The sequence below is a fragment of the Peromyscus leucopus genome, chromosome 13 (genome assembly GCF_004664715.2).
Source record: "Peromyscus leucopus breed LL Stock chromosome 13, UCI_PerLeu_2.1, whole genome shotgun sequence".
Classification (NCBI taxonomy): domain Eukaryota; kingdom Metazoa; phylum Chordata; class Mammalia; order Rodentia; family Cricetidae; genus Peromyscus; species Peromyscus leucopus.
This window is the reverse complement of record NC_051074.1, coordinates 12,743,513-12,757,089: the sequence shown is the minus strand read 5'-3', so window position 1 is coordinate 12,757,089 and position 13,577 is coordinate 12,743,513. Positions and strand designations below refer to the sequence as shown.

The 13,577-nt window shown below is 37.7% G+C and overlaps 1 pseudogene; it reads left to right on the top strand.

The window, feature by feature from the left end:
• Window positions 1-1,143: 1,143 nt before the first annotated feature.
• Window positions 1,144-1,857, top strand: LOC114699797 (annotated as a pseudogene).
• The last annotated feature ends 11,720 nt before the right edge of the window (window positions 1,858-13,577 follow it).

Sequence of the window (13,577 nt, the reverse complement as noted above, 5' to 3'; positions counted from 1 at the left end):
TTTCACCTCCTATTTGGTATTTTTAATCTAGCTTATTTTCTGGGATTCACATTGCTACACAGAACTCCGGCTTAGCCTTGGTCTTTGATTTTAACAGACTTTGCTTTGAGTGGTGTTATTTTCTTATCTTCCTGTGCCCCCTGATTCAGGCCTATTACTCAGCTGATTTAGTCCTGTCCTCTATGTAATTCTACCATGAGTTTCCTAATCCAAGTGAACTACAGTGTTTGAATAACTTAACTCTGAAGAAAGGTGAAACATTTTGCTTCCTTTTAAATTTAGGCACACTCACGGCATGACCATATTTTTTAAACTCTAGGAAAAACATGTAAATGAAATTCTAACAAAATTTCTTGTTATTTGTTTTTAAAATTAATAGGAGCCTGTAGAGATGACTCAAGAGTTAATAGCACTGATTTCTTTTCTTCTTCCTCCTCTTTCTCTTCCTCCTCCTCTTCTTCTTTTTACCATGATTGCTGCAAATAAAGTTCTCTTAATATGGCCTGATTTGGGATATATAGCACTTAAAGCACTTTGCATTGGTAATTCCGCATAATTTTCTAGTTTCTAAAAGCTCCTGGAACCTAGATTGCCCTGTAGGAAGATGATAGATGTTAGTGTCAGATAAACTGAGCATATATTCATGACCTGTTCTTTACAGTCCTTGTGAGACTCTGGTAAGCTCTTTTGCCTCTAAGCCTCTGTTTCCTCTTTTATAAATAACAGAAAAAATGGTGTCTTTTGGTAGGGTTTCTGATTGTGATTGTTCATAAAGTCTGTATAATTTTTTTTTCTCTTTGCAATGGGGTTTCTTGTTCTTTGTAATGTGCTCAGCACTCCACAATGTCCTCAGAACACTTCACTAGTTGCCAGAGTGGCTCTATCACAAACCAAAAATGTCACCAGGCATTGCCAAATAAGCTATAGGAGGAACCTCCCCCAGTTGACAATCAATGTCTTATTATGGGATGTGAGAATTAAACATAATAATATTTTGAAACAGTTATGAAAATGACTGATTGATTACTGATTGGTTCTCTGTAGGATATCACATCCAATTCTGATATGAGTTGATGTTTTCAACAGTGACAGACAACTATACAAAAGAGTGAGCCAGGGCTTTGCAGACTCCGCTGTCCCCTGTCGCCGCTTGCTGCAGCCATGGTCAACCCCACAGTGTTCTTCGACATCACGGCCGATGGCGAGCCCTTGGGCCGCGTCTCCTTCGACTTATTTGCAGACAAAGTTCCAAAGACAGCAGAAAACTTCCGCGCCCTGAGCACTGGAGAGAAAGGATTTGGATATAAGGGTTCCTCCTTTCACAGGATTATCCCAGGATTCATGTGCCAGGGTGGTGAGTTCACACGCCATAATGGCACAGGCGGCAAATCTATCTACAGAGAGAAATTTGAGGATGAGAACTTCGTCCTGAAGCATACAGGTCCTGGCATCCTGTCCATGGCAAATACTGGACCAAACACAAATGGTTCCCAGTTTTTCATCTGCACAGCCAAGACTGAGTGGCTGGATGGCAAACAAGGGATCCTCGGGAAGGTGAAAGAAGGCATGGACATCGTGGAAGCCACAGAGTGTTTTTGGGTCCAGAAATGGCAAGACCAGCAAGAAGATCACCATTTCCGACTGTGGACAACTCTCATTCTTTCGACTTGCGGGCTTCTTACCCACCAGACCGTTCCTTCTGTAGCTCAGGAGAGCACCCCCACCCCATCTGCTCGCAGTACTCTGTAATCTCCGCTCTCACTGAAGTTCTCTGGGTTCCATATTCTCCTCATTCCCCTCCCAAGTCTAGCTGGATTGCAGAGTTAAGTTTATGATTATGAATAAAAACTAAGTAAGGAAAAAAAAAAAGAGTGAGTCGAGAGACGGGAGCCTGGTGATCATTGGAAGGAATTTAAGCGGTCATCGAGCTAGAGTCAGGCATGAAAGCAATCTGGATAATGCATGTTTGTTGGCTGATATAAATTGTGACACTGAATGTCTGAGCCCTTGGTGTTTTCACTAAGCTCTCGTAATTCAGCAATTGAGTGCATTTTTTTTTTGATGTTTTACAATATTTCAATGAAGGGTTTAATCTGGTGTTGCAGAAGTAATGTGGCATATGGCATTACCCAGTGGGAAGTTTCATGGAGTAACAAACCAAACCAAACCAAACAAAAAGAGAGACATCGAGGATACTGCCATCGTGAGAGAAATATGCATTATAGTTCAAGATCTGTTTTTCTTTCAGCAAAATCTTAAAAATGTCTCCCAAGAGAAGATTTCAGTTATCAATGGTCGCTTCTCTGCTGTGGTTTTATTGTGTAATATGTAATATTTCACTGTGATTTACAGTGTAGTATATGAATTATTCGTTGAGAAACGCAGGAACCTGTGCCCACATTCTCCTATGTAGCTATAAATACTGCCTTGGAAACTTTTGTGACAGCACACTGTACACTCTAGGTATTGCTCAGTGTCATGTGCACGGTTCTATAAATTATCTTGAAAGGATCAGGGTAGTAATCGTGAGTCATGGTACCACATGCTGCCATAAACAAACTGGGGTGGGCCCAGTGACATTTTCAAGTCATTCAGAAGTGTTTTGTGAGGTCATCTGTCTCATTAGATGCATATTCTTATTAATGGTTTCTCTGAATTTCCCTCTCTCTCCATTTTTTTTTTCTGAGAGTAGCTGGGAAAGATGTTAAGGAGAGGAGGAGGGTTGAGGAAGTGTCAGCACTAGCAATTAAATTTATTAACTCAATTACCTGGGGTACCAATAAAAACTATAATCATGAGGCCATCTAAAAGGCATTAGCTGTTTTACTGCTAATGGGGCCCTTGCCAACAGGAAATGGAACCAGATGCTCTTGGTGGGTGCCAGCAGCTGTTTGGTAGTGCAGGATAAAATAGATTGGACTGTGGTAGGGCATCAGGGCTAATGATAAAATATGCTTTGGATTTAGAGTGTCTCCATTCAAGAAGTATCAATTTATAGATAGTCAAAATGAACACATGAACATCCTACACCCCTGGGAATTAGTCATAAAGGTAGGATGATGATTTTATGGGAGAAAAGAACGATAAGCAGGGCCTCATATAGATGCACCTTCTCGGGCTATCTCTGACAGAATATGCTGTAAAATCTTAGCTAAGATATGCCCCAGGTTTTCCATCTCCTTTCCAGCACTCTAACTTTAGCTGCTTCAGAAGTTTTAATGCTTACTCTAAATCTGTCAACCTAAGTATCCAGTGAGCTGGCTGGGAGGAGGCACCTCCTGTGAACTCAGGTCCAGAGTCATTTATTACTTCGTGAACAACTTGAATCTGGTTCTTAGATGACTAAGACATTAAGATTGTCATCTAAATCTTGACATTATATTAATTTATTATATTTATTCCAAGTGCCATACCCTGGTTGGAAAAAAAAATGAAGTCAAAGCAAAGCAAACAATTACACTCTGCAGAATTCTAAATGCAACTAAGTATTTCGATCAAGATAATTGCACTGGTTCAGATAGCCTGTGTGTGGTCAGGACAGACTTTCAGGAAGTCAATTAAACATGTTAAAGTCATTTGAGAAGTATTCAGATAAAGAGCAGATAGAGTAAACATCATGTAGAAGACAGACTAGGAGAATGCCAAAAAGGCCTACCAGAGTAAGATATTTTTAATTCAAGAGCAGCAAATGGTTCAGGAAAACAGAAGCTTAAGAATGTGATGGGCATAGGGAAGATCATGCAGGAAGATGAGTGGAAGATTAAACGCAGGGGGAGATTTTCACAAGCACAGGAGCAGGCAGTGTTTCAGAAAATATGGTGAGCTCTGACACCAAAGTTTCATTCTGCAGGAATTCCAAAATAAGCAGAAATGAAGAAATGGAGTCTAACTAGAGGCATGCATGGCAACCCAGAATCAAGGAGCTGAAACGTGGAAAGTACATAGAAATTAAGTCACAAATGTAGTGTCCAAGATTTCATAATTGTTGATTGAAGACATGGGAATCTTTTACTTCTTCCTACCAGAGTTGATCTACTTGTGGTCTGCCTTAGTCTGAAGTGTAAGCAGAAAGTCTTTCTCATACTTTGAGGTATATTATTTCTCTCTCGCCTGTTAAGGGCTACCAAAAGTAGAGCTCATGTTATATATTTAGAATGTCAACAAAACCATTAACTGTTTCAGGGAACCATAAAGTTCCTTGTGATGGTTGTCACTAATAACAGCCTTGCGGACTGTTTCAACAGCTGAGGAGACTAAAACTACCAGGTAGGTGAAATAATTTTCACGCATTTTTGCACCATGGATTCATGTCAGTGATTGTTGCCAGGCCAATACAAATGGCAGACAAGGATTTTGATGTGTTCAGTTACCTATATATGAAGAAAATTTTTCCACAGTATACAGAAATATACATTTTGCTCTTCTCAGAAGTTCAAGATACAAATTAAGAGAAATTCATTGGTTCAAAAGATAAATGATTGATTCAATTGACAGTTATTACTGATTTAACTCTTATGATACAAAAATGACATTTTGAAAATTCATTATGTTGGGTTGTAAAATTACTATTTCTTCCTACTTTTGTGTTTTTCAAGATAAATTTCTATTCAAGTCTTTGAAATGCATACCATGAGATGAACTTTAAAAAATCATGGTTTTATGTAATATACACATAACATGTAATTATGTAATAATATAACAATCCAAAGGTTATAGGATTACATTGCATTTTTGTACAAGCCTTCTCAGTATGAATCTCACTATGACACTGAAAAAAATCACCACATTGTCAGAAGGCCTCTGAAAGCCAGGTTGCCCAGGGAAGAATTTCATAAGTCTTTTTCTAGTAACCTAACAAAGTTACTTAATATTTCACAGAAGTCACTTAATGTGACAATGTTAAAAAAAACTGCAACTTTTTAAATAATAAATTTACTCCACCTAAAAAAATTTTACACAGTACCTCAAACATTCAATCCTTATAGTGTGGATTTAAAAGCTTTTGCAGGAATATCTGTGTGTGTGTGTGTGTGTGTGTGTGTGTGTGTGTGTGTGTGTGTGTGTGTCTGGATGTGGGTGTGCACGTGTGTGTATGCACATGTACACATATATGTGTCTGTATTATGCATGCTCACACACGGATATGTATGCATGTACATGTAACATACATGCATGCATGTGTACACATGTACATATGCATGCATATACATATTCATATGCTTACACCTATTTGTATATGTATACACATATGAATATGAATGTATATGCATGTATATGTACATTTGAAGTAAATTTTGGCTGCTCCAGGGTCTATTGGCTTTAATGTTGTCGAGTCTGATTCTTGTTTCTGTATAAGACACTGGCGATTTTCATGGCCTCTAGCATCTCAGAGTACTAGTGTTATGTAGCTTGGTCAACATTAAAGTGATATGTACTCCAATGGTGTCTATGTAACTTGGGTGCTGATTTTGGAATTGTGAAAGTCCTCCTGTGGGGCTGAATAAATGCTTCAGCAGTTTAAAGCTGCTACAGCTTTTTCAGAGAACCAGAGTTTGGTTCCCTGAAGCTATGTCAAGTGGCTCACAACATACTTCAACTTCAGCTATAGCTTCTGACCTTAGGACTCTGCAGGCAACTGCAGTCACATGTGTACATACACACTATCTATCTATCTGTCTATCTATCTATCTATCTATCTATCTATCTATCATCAATCCATCTATCAATCTGTCTATTTGTCATCTGCCTACCTATCTGTCTATCTCTCTACCTATCTATCTGATACACACACAATTAAACATATTAAAATATTTTTTAAAGAAATACACCTTACGATGCTGATTATAATGTCATTTCTTAAGAAATACTGCCACGGTCAACAATCCATACAGCTCCAGTAATCTGGAGTTGAGAAGCCTTGAACCAAAGCTGTTATGAAAAGAGAGTTAAATGAAGCTGCTGTTGATATAATTCCTCCTTTTTATGCTACTCTAGGAATTGAACTGCAAATAAAATACATTACCGAATAGAATTTTAAGGATGCTTCTTGACCAGAATTGCTTATAAGAAGGTAAAATTGCTTAGCTTAACTATAGAAGAAAATAATAGTGTAGAAAGATGCATAAATGAACACACCATATATATATAACACCTATATATGAATATAGAAGTTGTGGGAGATTTTACTGAATAAATATGATTAAAAAGATTCTGTGCAAGCATCATCAGTGCTGTCCATTAGCACCCTGTGATATATCCCTGAGTCTTCTTCTTTTGATGGTTAAAACAATATAAATAAAATAAGCAAATCTCATTGCATTTTCATGTTCGTTATTGGGTGCATCTCACTACTGTGAAATTCCTATAAAAAAATCATTGAAGCTGTAGGTGACATGAACATGTATGTGCCTAAAATGACAATGTATGAATTGACATCCTGACATGTAGCAATAGGGGTCCCCCATTCATTATTCCTAACAGGAGGTAATTCTATATATTACTCACAATCACTCCCTTTCCAGTAAAATGATTTTTCAAATACAGCAGTGCACAAATCTTCCTGAATGCACTAGTCTTCAAACAACCCTGTAATTCACCAATATGATTTGTCTCCTGCCTCTTATAGTCTTATAATCTGATAGTCATCCTCTTCATTGAACAACTGGCAGATTGGTAATTGCATGACTATGAAGCTTCCCTAGTTTAGGGATGGCACATTTGTTAAGATGAGGCATGCTGGAAGTCAAGGAGGTATATGGACTATGCCACAAATGGCTGATAGATCAAATATCAACATGTACACAAAGATTACAAAACTAATGGTAAATACAACTATAAGGTTCATAATTCATAAAAACTATCATCATTACAGCTCATGTTCTTGTGTTCATAGACACACAGAAGCTGGAAACCAACATGAAGAGAAGCAGAACTGGCCTCCTTCACTTAGTTATGATGTCAGTTTTCAGTAATAAATTAATAAATTTTTTATACTAACTAGTAAACACAGTAATAAGAACATGAAATACATAGAGTTTTAGGAAGACAATAAATTACATCTAATAATATTTGCATTTGATTCTAAGGAATAATAAAACACCTCTAATACATTGTATTAGCGGTGGATTGCTTCTGTTCAGCTCACACAGCTTGAACATGACTAAATACTGCTGTAATCAGAATTCTGGAATGTTTTATAGGAGACCCTCCAAACTCCATGAACAGCAATCCACATTTAATCTGGATAGAGATAAATTTAGTGTCAAGACAGTTAATTCTCCACTTGAGTGGAATATTAATGCATAATGTAAAAAATTACCTGTGGAATTTCTAATGAAATAAGACAGAAGCACTTCAAAGAATTTCTGTGGCAGAATGAAACTGGATAAATGAATTGTATTATTGTTTTTAACTTTAGAAATGAAAGCCACAATGGAAAAAGCAAATGTGATTTAAAGATGAATGTTCTTTAGTTAAAAACAACAACAACAAAACCTACGAAAGATTCAAGTACCTGGAATCTCAAGGAAAAAGAGACACTTTCAATATATTTTGTTTAGTGGAATAGTATATAAAAAGACAGTGCTAAGGTTCATTTTGGCTCACAGAGACTGAAGGGGCAAGCACAGGGCCTGCAGGGGTCTGCACCACCTCTTCTGCACAAATGTTACAGCTGTTAGCTTGGTGGTTTTATGGGACTCCTAGCAGTGGAAGCAGGTGTATCGCCAACACTTTTTCCTGCTCTTGGGGCTCTTTTCCTTCCGTTCCTTGTCCAGCCTTGAGATGGGGGCTTTCGCCTTGTCTTATTGTATCTTATTTGGTCATGTTTGGTTGTTTCTTGGAGACTTTCTCCTTTCCAAAGGGAAATGGAGGGGTGTGCATCTGGGGCTGAGGGGAGGTGCGGGGGGAGCTGGGAGGAGTAGAGGGAGGAGAAACTGTAGTCTGGGTATATTATATGAGAGAAGAATCTATTTTTAATTAAAAAGTAAGTGACTAAAAAGATAATGCTTTATAAATGCATTTCTTCTCTATTGTACACATTTGTGCAATGTCTACATTTTGGAGGATGCTAATTGTCTTTGGATACTGTTTAGTATTGGTTCAGAAACAATTGGTATGTGATTAAACAGTCACTGGAGAGCAGAATAATTTCCTGAATTGAGATGCATTATATCATGAACATCATGAATCATTAACAATATTTCTTGCCTGGCTATTTTGATTTATCTTCTGTCCAGGGGATTTGCTAGATAAGGGCATTGATAAAGTAATGTACTTACAATGATGACTCAATTAGGCTCAGAATTGCCAATATGTATTTAGGAAAGTACTTCTTACACTTGCATCTTTGCATATTTAGTTATGTAAATATTATATTAGTGTTATTATCTCTGCTTGGTCATTATGTAAGGGGAAAAAATCTATCAGTTTAGCATTCACTGATTAATTTCCTTTAAAGGTATCACTGTACATTCAGTTGAATAACATTTTTATTAAGATGACAGTTATATGTATATACTGAAGATATGCCCGAGAAATGAAAAAAGTAATCTAAATATGAACAAAATTTGAGTTTTAAGATTTTAAATTATAAAAATAAAATATTAAAGAAATATTGGTGTCTACACTTGACTACAGATGATAAAGACCATAATATTTCATGTGGTCACAATATTATATGTACTCATGAGTTTCAAATTTCAGACATGAAAAAAAGGAGGAAAAATTATTCTCACACGGCTTTGTTGTTGTTGTGTTTTTATTAATCTCATAAAATAGTCAAAAAATGCAAAAGTTACAATGGAAACAGCAGGCTTGTAAGTATGAAGTTTATTACTAAAAAGCAAAACTAACTAACAAACAAAAAACAGTCCAGTACCTACTGGCTAAGTGGCATGTCTTGCCGAAAATGAAATTGGTGTCTTACTCTGTAACATTTTTTGCCACAAAGCTATGCAGTTCAATGGGTTTGTATTTGTGTGTTTCATTATACCACTGTCTCAGTTAGGATTTCTATTGCTATGAAGAAACACCATGGCAACAGCTGCTTTTAAAGGAAAGCGTTTAATTGGGTGGCTTACAGTTCAGAGGTTCAGTCCATTATCATCACGGTGGGACATGGCTGTGTGCAGACAGACATGGTGCTAGAGAGATAGCTGAGAGTTCTACATAATGTACAGGCAGCAGGAAGTGGTCTATCTCAAGGGGGTACAGTTTGAGCATATATGAGACCTCAAAGCCCACCTCCACAGTGACAAACTTCATCCAACAAGGCTGTACCTACTCCAACAAAGCCACACCCCCTAGTAGTGTCACTCCCTTTGAGGGCCATTTTCTTTCAAACCACCCCAACCACTATATCAGCAAAATGTGCAATCTGAGAAGAGCTGTTTTACTTGGTCACACAAGTGGTGCTTAAGTGATGAGCGATGTAATTAACTTGTAGAATCGTTCCTACTAATATTTGCTGTGATAAGCTGTGTATAATTGAGGACTCATAAAAAAAAAAAAACAAGCAAACAAACCAAACAAATTGATCATTATTGTTACATATATATGTATATGTGTGTATGTGTATACATAAATATATAAATATACCACATCAGGTTCATTTTAGTTGTTTGTGTACATATGTTTTCAGGGTTGACCATTCATCACTGGACAATCAATAAGGGTGCTCATTTCTGGGAAAGGCTAATTCTCCTTCTCCTAGAAGTCCTTAGTTGTCTGTAGTTCTTCATCTCTGAATGAGATCTGTGAATATTTCCTCCTTCCATATTAACGTATCAATTGCCATTGCCATTGTTCTAGTCTTGTTTATGCAGCCATTTCCAGGAAATACTGTCTCACCACAGACTTCCTAGTATTATAGTATGGATATCATGCTTGGTACAGAAAACCTAGCTTCTGGATCTAGTGAAGTTGTGGATATTAGAAAAGAATTTTAGTACCATCATTTTGCTAGACCAATAAATGTTTTATTATATTCTAAATCTTTTCCTTATACCACAGATATCTGTAGATATCATCAAAAAAGCCTCTCTTTACAACAATTAGATACTATCACAGAAAACCACAACTGGACATAACGCAAAGATCAATGTATATCTATATCATAGCTTCTGAATCTATGGCTCTGAAAACATCAGGGAAAGTCATTATTTTAGTTCATTCTAACTACAGGTAATAATTTCTACACAGGCTGCTGAATTTCTACAGTAAACACAAGAAAAAGATTTTCTGTATTAGAAAGTTTAAATGATTCTCAACTCCTTTTGTTTCAAGGCTGTGAATTATTACAAACACAATGAACTGAAAGAGTCTTTTCCAGGCGAGAGCATGGGTGGCAGTACCATAAACTTCTACCGCAAGGTCCAAAATATTCATGACAAAGTGTAGTAGCTATTAGACTAACCACAGGCTTAACCACAACACTGTTGAGGTTGGAGCTATATAATTATTCCTTTTGTATGGTGTCCTGATTGTCTTTCTATTTTTGTGATAAACATTATGAACAAAACCACCTTGGGGAAGAAAGGGTATATCTCATGTTATACCTTATAGTCCATCATGAATGGAAGTCAGGATAGGAACTCAAGATAAGAACTTGTAGGGGAGACCACCAAAGAATGTTGCTTACTTATACACTCTCATGACTTTCTCAACTCAATTTTTTGTACAACCCAGGACTGTGTGCCTACAGTACACTTGACCCTCTTACATTAAATATTAATAAAGCAAATTTTCCAAAGCTTTGCTAAAATGTGAATCTAAAGAAGGGAGTTTGTCAATTGAAATTTCCTCTTACCAGCTATGTCTAGATTTGTTTGAAGTTGACAAAAACAAAATAAAAAATCTAACCCAAGAAAGTGGTGTCTTTTTCATTGAAATATGCTTAGGAATAACCCCTGTCCTTTCCCTATATCTTTTTTTATGTACTAATAGTGACAATTGAACATGTTTCCAAATGTTTACTAATGTCTCCTGAACAACAAAATCACTGTAAAAACTTTACATTCACATAAAAAAGACATAAATTTTCAGGGAAATAGATGCATATCTCCAAAAGATTGTTAATATATTGTTAGATGTATAAAAAGGGCCATAATCTCACAGATAGAAACTTCTATACATTTTCAGCAAGTTGTCCTAATAAATTCATTTATAGAATGAGATTGGATCAAGTTATAGGAAAACTTCCAGGTTAATAAAAGCTACTGTTTTGAAATAAAGGAAAGAAAAGTACATGTCTATGAGTGAAACCAAGCACTCAGAAGAATGAAGAAGAATAAACTATAACAACAGGATAATCACTTCCAGAGTGTATAACTGGACCTGCTAAGAAAACGTTCTTTGCTACCAGTAAGTGGCAGTAGTGGATGAAATTCTAGACTTCAAGAAAGCTACATAATAATATTTTTATTATTTCATTGACAATTCTGTCCAATGGATTTTATAAATACTCACCCCTACTTCCCTCTACTCTTCTGAGATCCAAATCCACCTCCCTATTCAAACAATTTCATGTCCTTTCTTCCTCCCTTTGAAACCTATCAAACCAGGTTTGAGTTGGCCAACTATGCTTAGGTGTAGGGATTACCCAGGAGTGTGGTTGATACATTAAAGGTCACACTATTAAGAAAACTGACTTTACATTTCCCAGAAGCTAGCAAATGCCAATAACATCTCAACTAAGAATAAGACTATTTACCCACCTATCACTGGGCTTTTGTTTGTCTTGACTCACAGAGGTCTTGTGCTTTCTGCTCAATATCTGTGCATTCGTATATGCATCTGCCCAGGTGCGTCTAGAAAACTCCATTAAGAAAACTTCCTTGTTATTGGGGAAAATTATAAAGGCCACTCCACGTAGTTAAAAGGAAGATTTATTTAGTGGATGACTTACAAATGAAGGAATGGATAGGTTGCGGGGGTCTGGGGAAGGTGTATCGCAATCCAGCGGTGTTCTCTGGAGCTCTGCACAGTCAATCTCCACCGTCCAGGGTCCAGGCGCAGAAAGCACGCCCAGAGAGAGCACTCGCCCATCCAGCTCTCGGGTTTCCAGCACCTCCCCTCGCCCCGCCTCGTAGGTGTGACAGTTGCCAGAGTCTCAATGGGGGTTGGAACTTCCAGATCCAAGCTGGAATGGCTACCCACTACACCTTAAGGTCATCTATCATTTCTAGCTCTTCCCATCTTTCTGCATCCTCTTACATGAAGATCCATGATCTTTGAAGGGAGGATGGCAATACAGACATCCCATTTAGGGCTGAGCATTCTAAAGTCCTTTACTCCTCATATCAACAAGTTGTGGGTTTCTGTGTTAATTGTCATCTATTGCAAGAAGGTAATTCTCTTACAAGTATTTAGAGATGCATTGATTTATGGATACAGCAATGGGGCATTTGGAGTTCTTTTAATGCTATAGGTTCTTCCCCTATAACCTATGGCCTAACTAGCCATAGGTTCTTGGCATCATTAACAGTTCCGCGGATGAGTTCCTCCTCATGGAGTGGGCTTTAAATCCAGTCAGAAAGTTCTTTGTTACCTCAATACATTTGTGCGACTACTGCGCCAGTGGGAATATCTTGCCAGGTAAATCACTGTTGTAGCTAACAGGGTTCATGGCTGGATAAGAAGGATGCTTATTTTTCTCCTCTGGGTAAGTACATTTCATAGATTTTAAAATTAATACAGTGACAAGTGCTGTGGGATGGTCTGTACATTAAATTGCTCTGATTGGTCAATAAATAAAACACTGATTGGCCAGTGGCCAGGCAGGAAGTATAGGCAGGATTAACAGAGAGAATTGAGGGAACAGGAAGACAGGGAGAGACACTGCCAGCCGCAGCCATGACAAGCAGCCTGTGAAGATGCCGGTAAGCCACAAGCCACGTGGCAAGGTATAGATTTATAGAAATGGATTAATTTAAGATGTAAGAACTAGATAGCTAGAAGCCTGAGCCATTAGGCCAAACAGTTTAAATAATATAAGTGTCTGTGTGTTTATTTTGTAAGTGGGCTGTTGGGGTTTGGAGGGACCGGAGAGAAAACTCTCCAGCTACAAATGGCGCCCAACGTGTTGACAAGAGTTCCCACCTAAAACCTGAGAAAAAAGATTCTAAAATGGAGCTAAAAACAGTTCCTAGTTGTCTCTCTCAATTTAGCATCAGCCTGCCCGTTTGAGCTACTATTGCAGGTTCCTGGCATGTGCGCTGGACCTGCAGTATGGCGGGAATAAGGCCTCTGCAAGTGGCACATTAAGCTGAATTTAGCCTTTGCTAGTACAAAACAAAAAAAGAGGTTTCTGGGCTACACACTGCTTTGATATAAGCATAGACCCACTATTTCTGAGAGTTGATGGCTCCTAGAGCTGGCAGAAAACGTACCACCACCATGTTGGGAAGCTGAAGTGGGCAGAGCCAGTGCCGTTTCAGGCTTAAAAGGCTGCAGTTTAAAGCAATAGGCTCAAGGTTATATAAAAAATAAGCCACGTAAAGATGGTTACCACACAGAGACTCTGGATTATGTTCTCTTTGATATTTGTAACTGAAGAAAAACATTTGATTGCAAAAGCT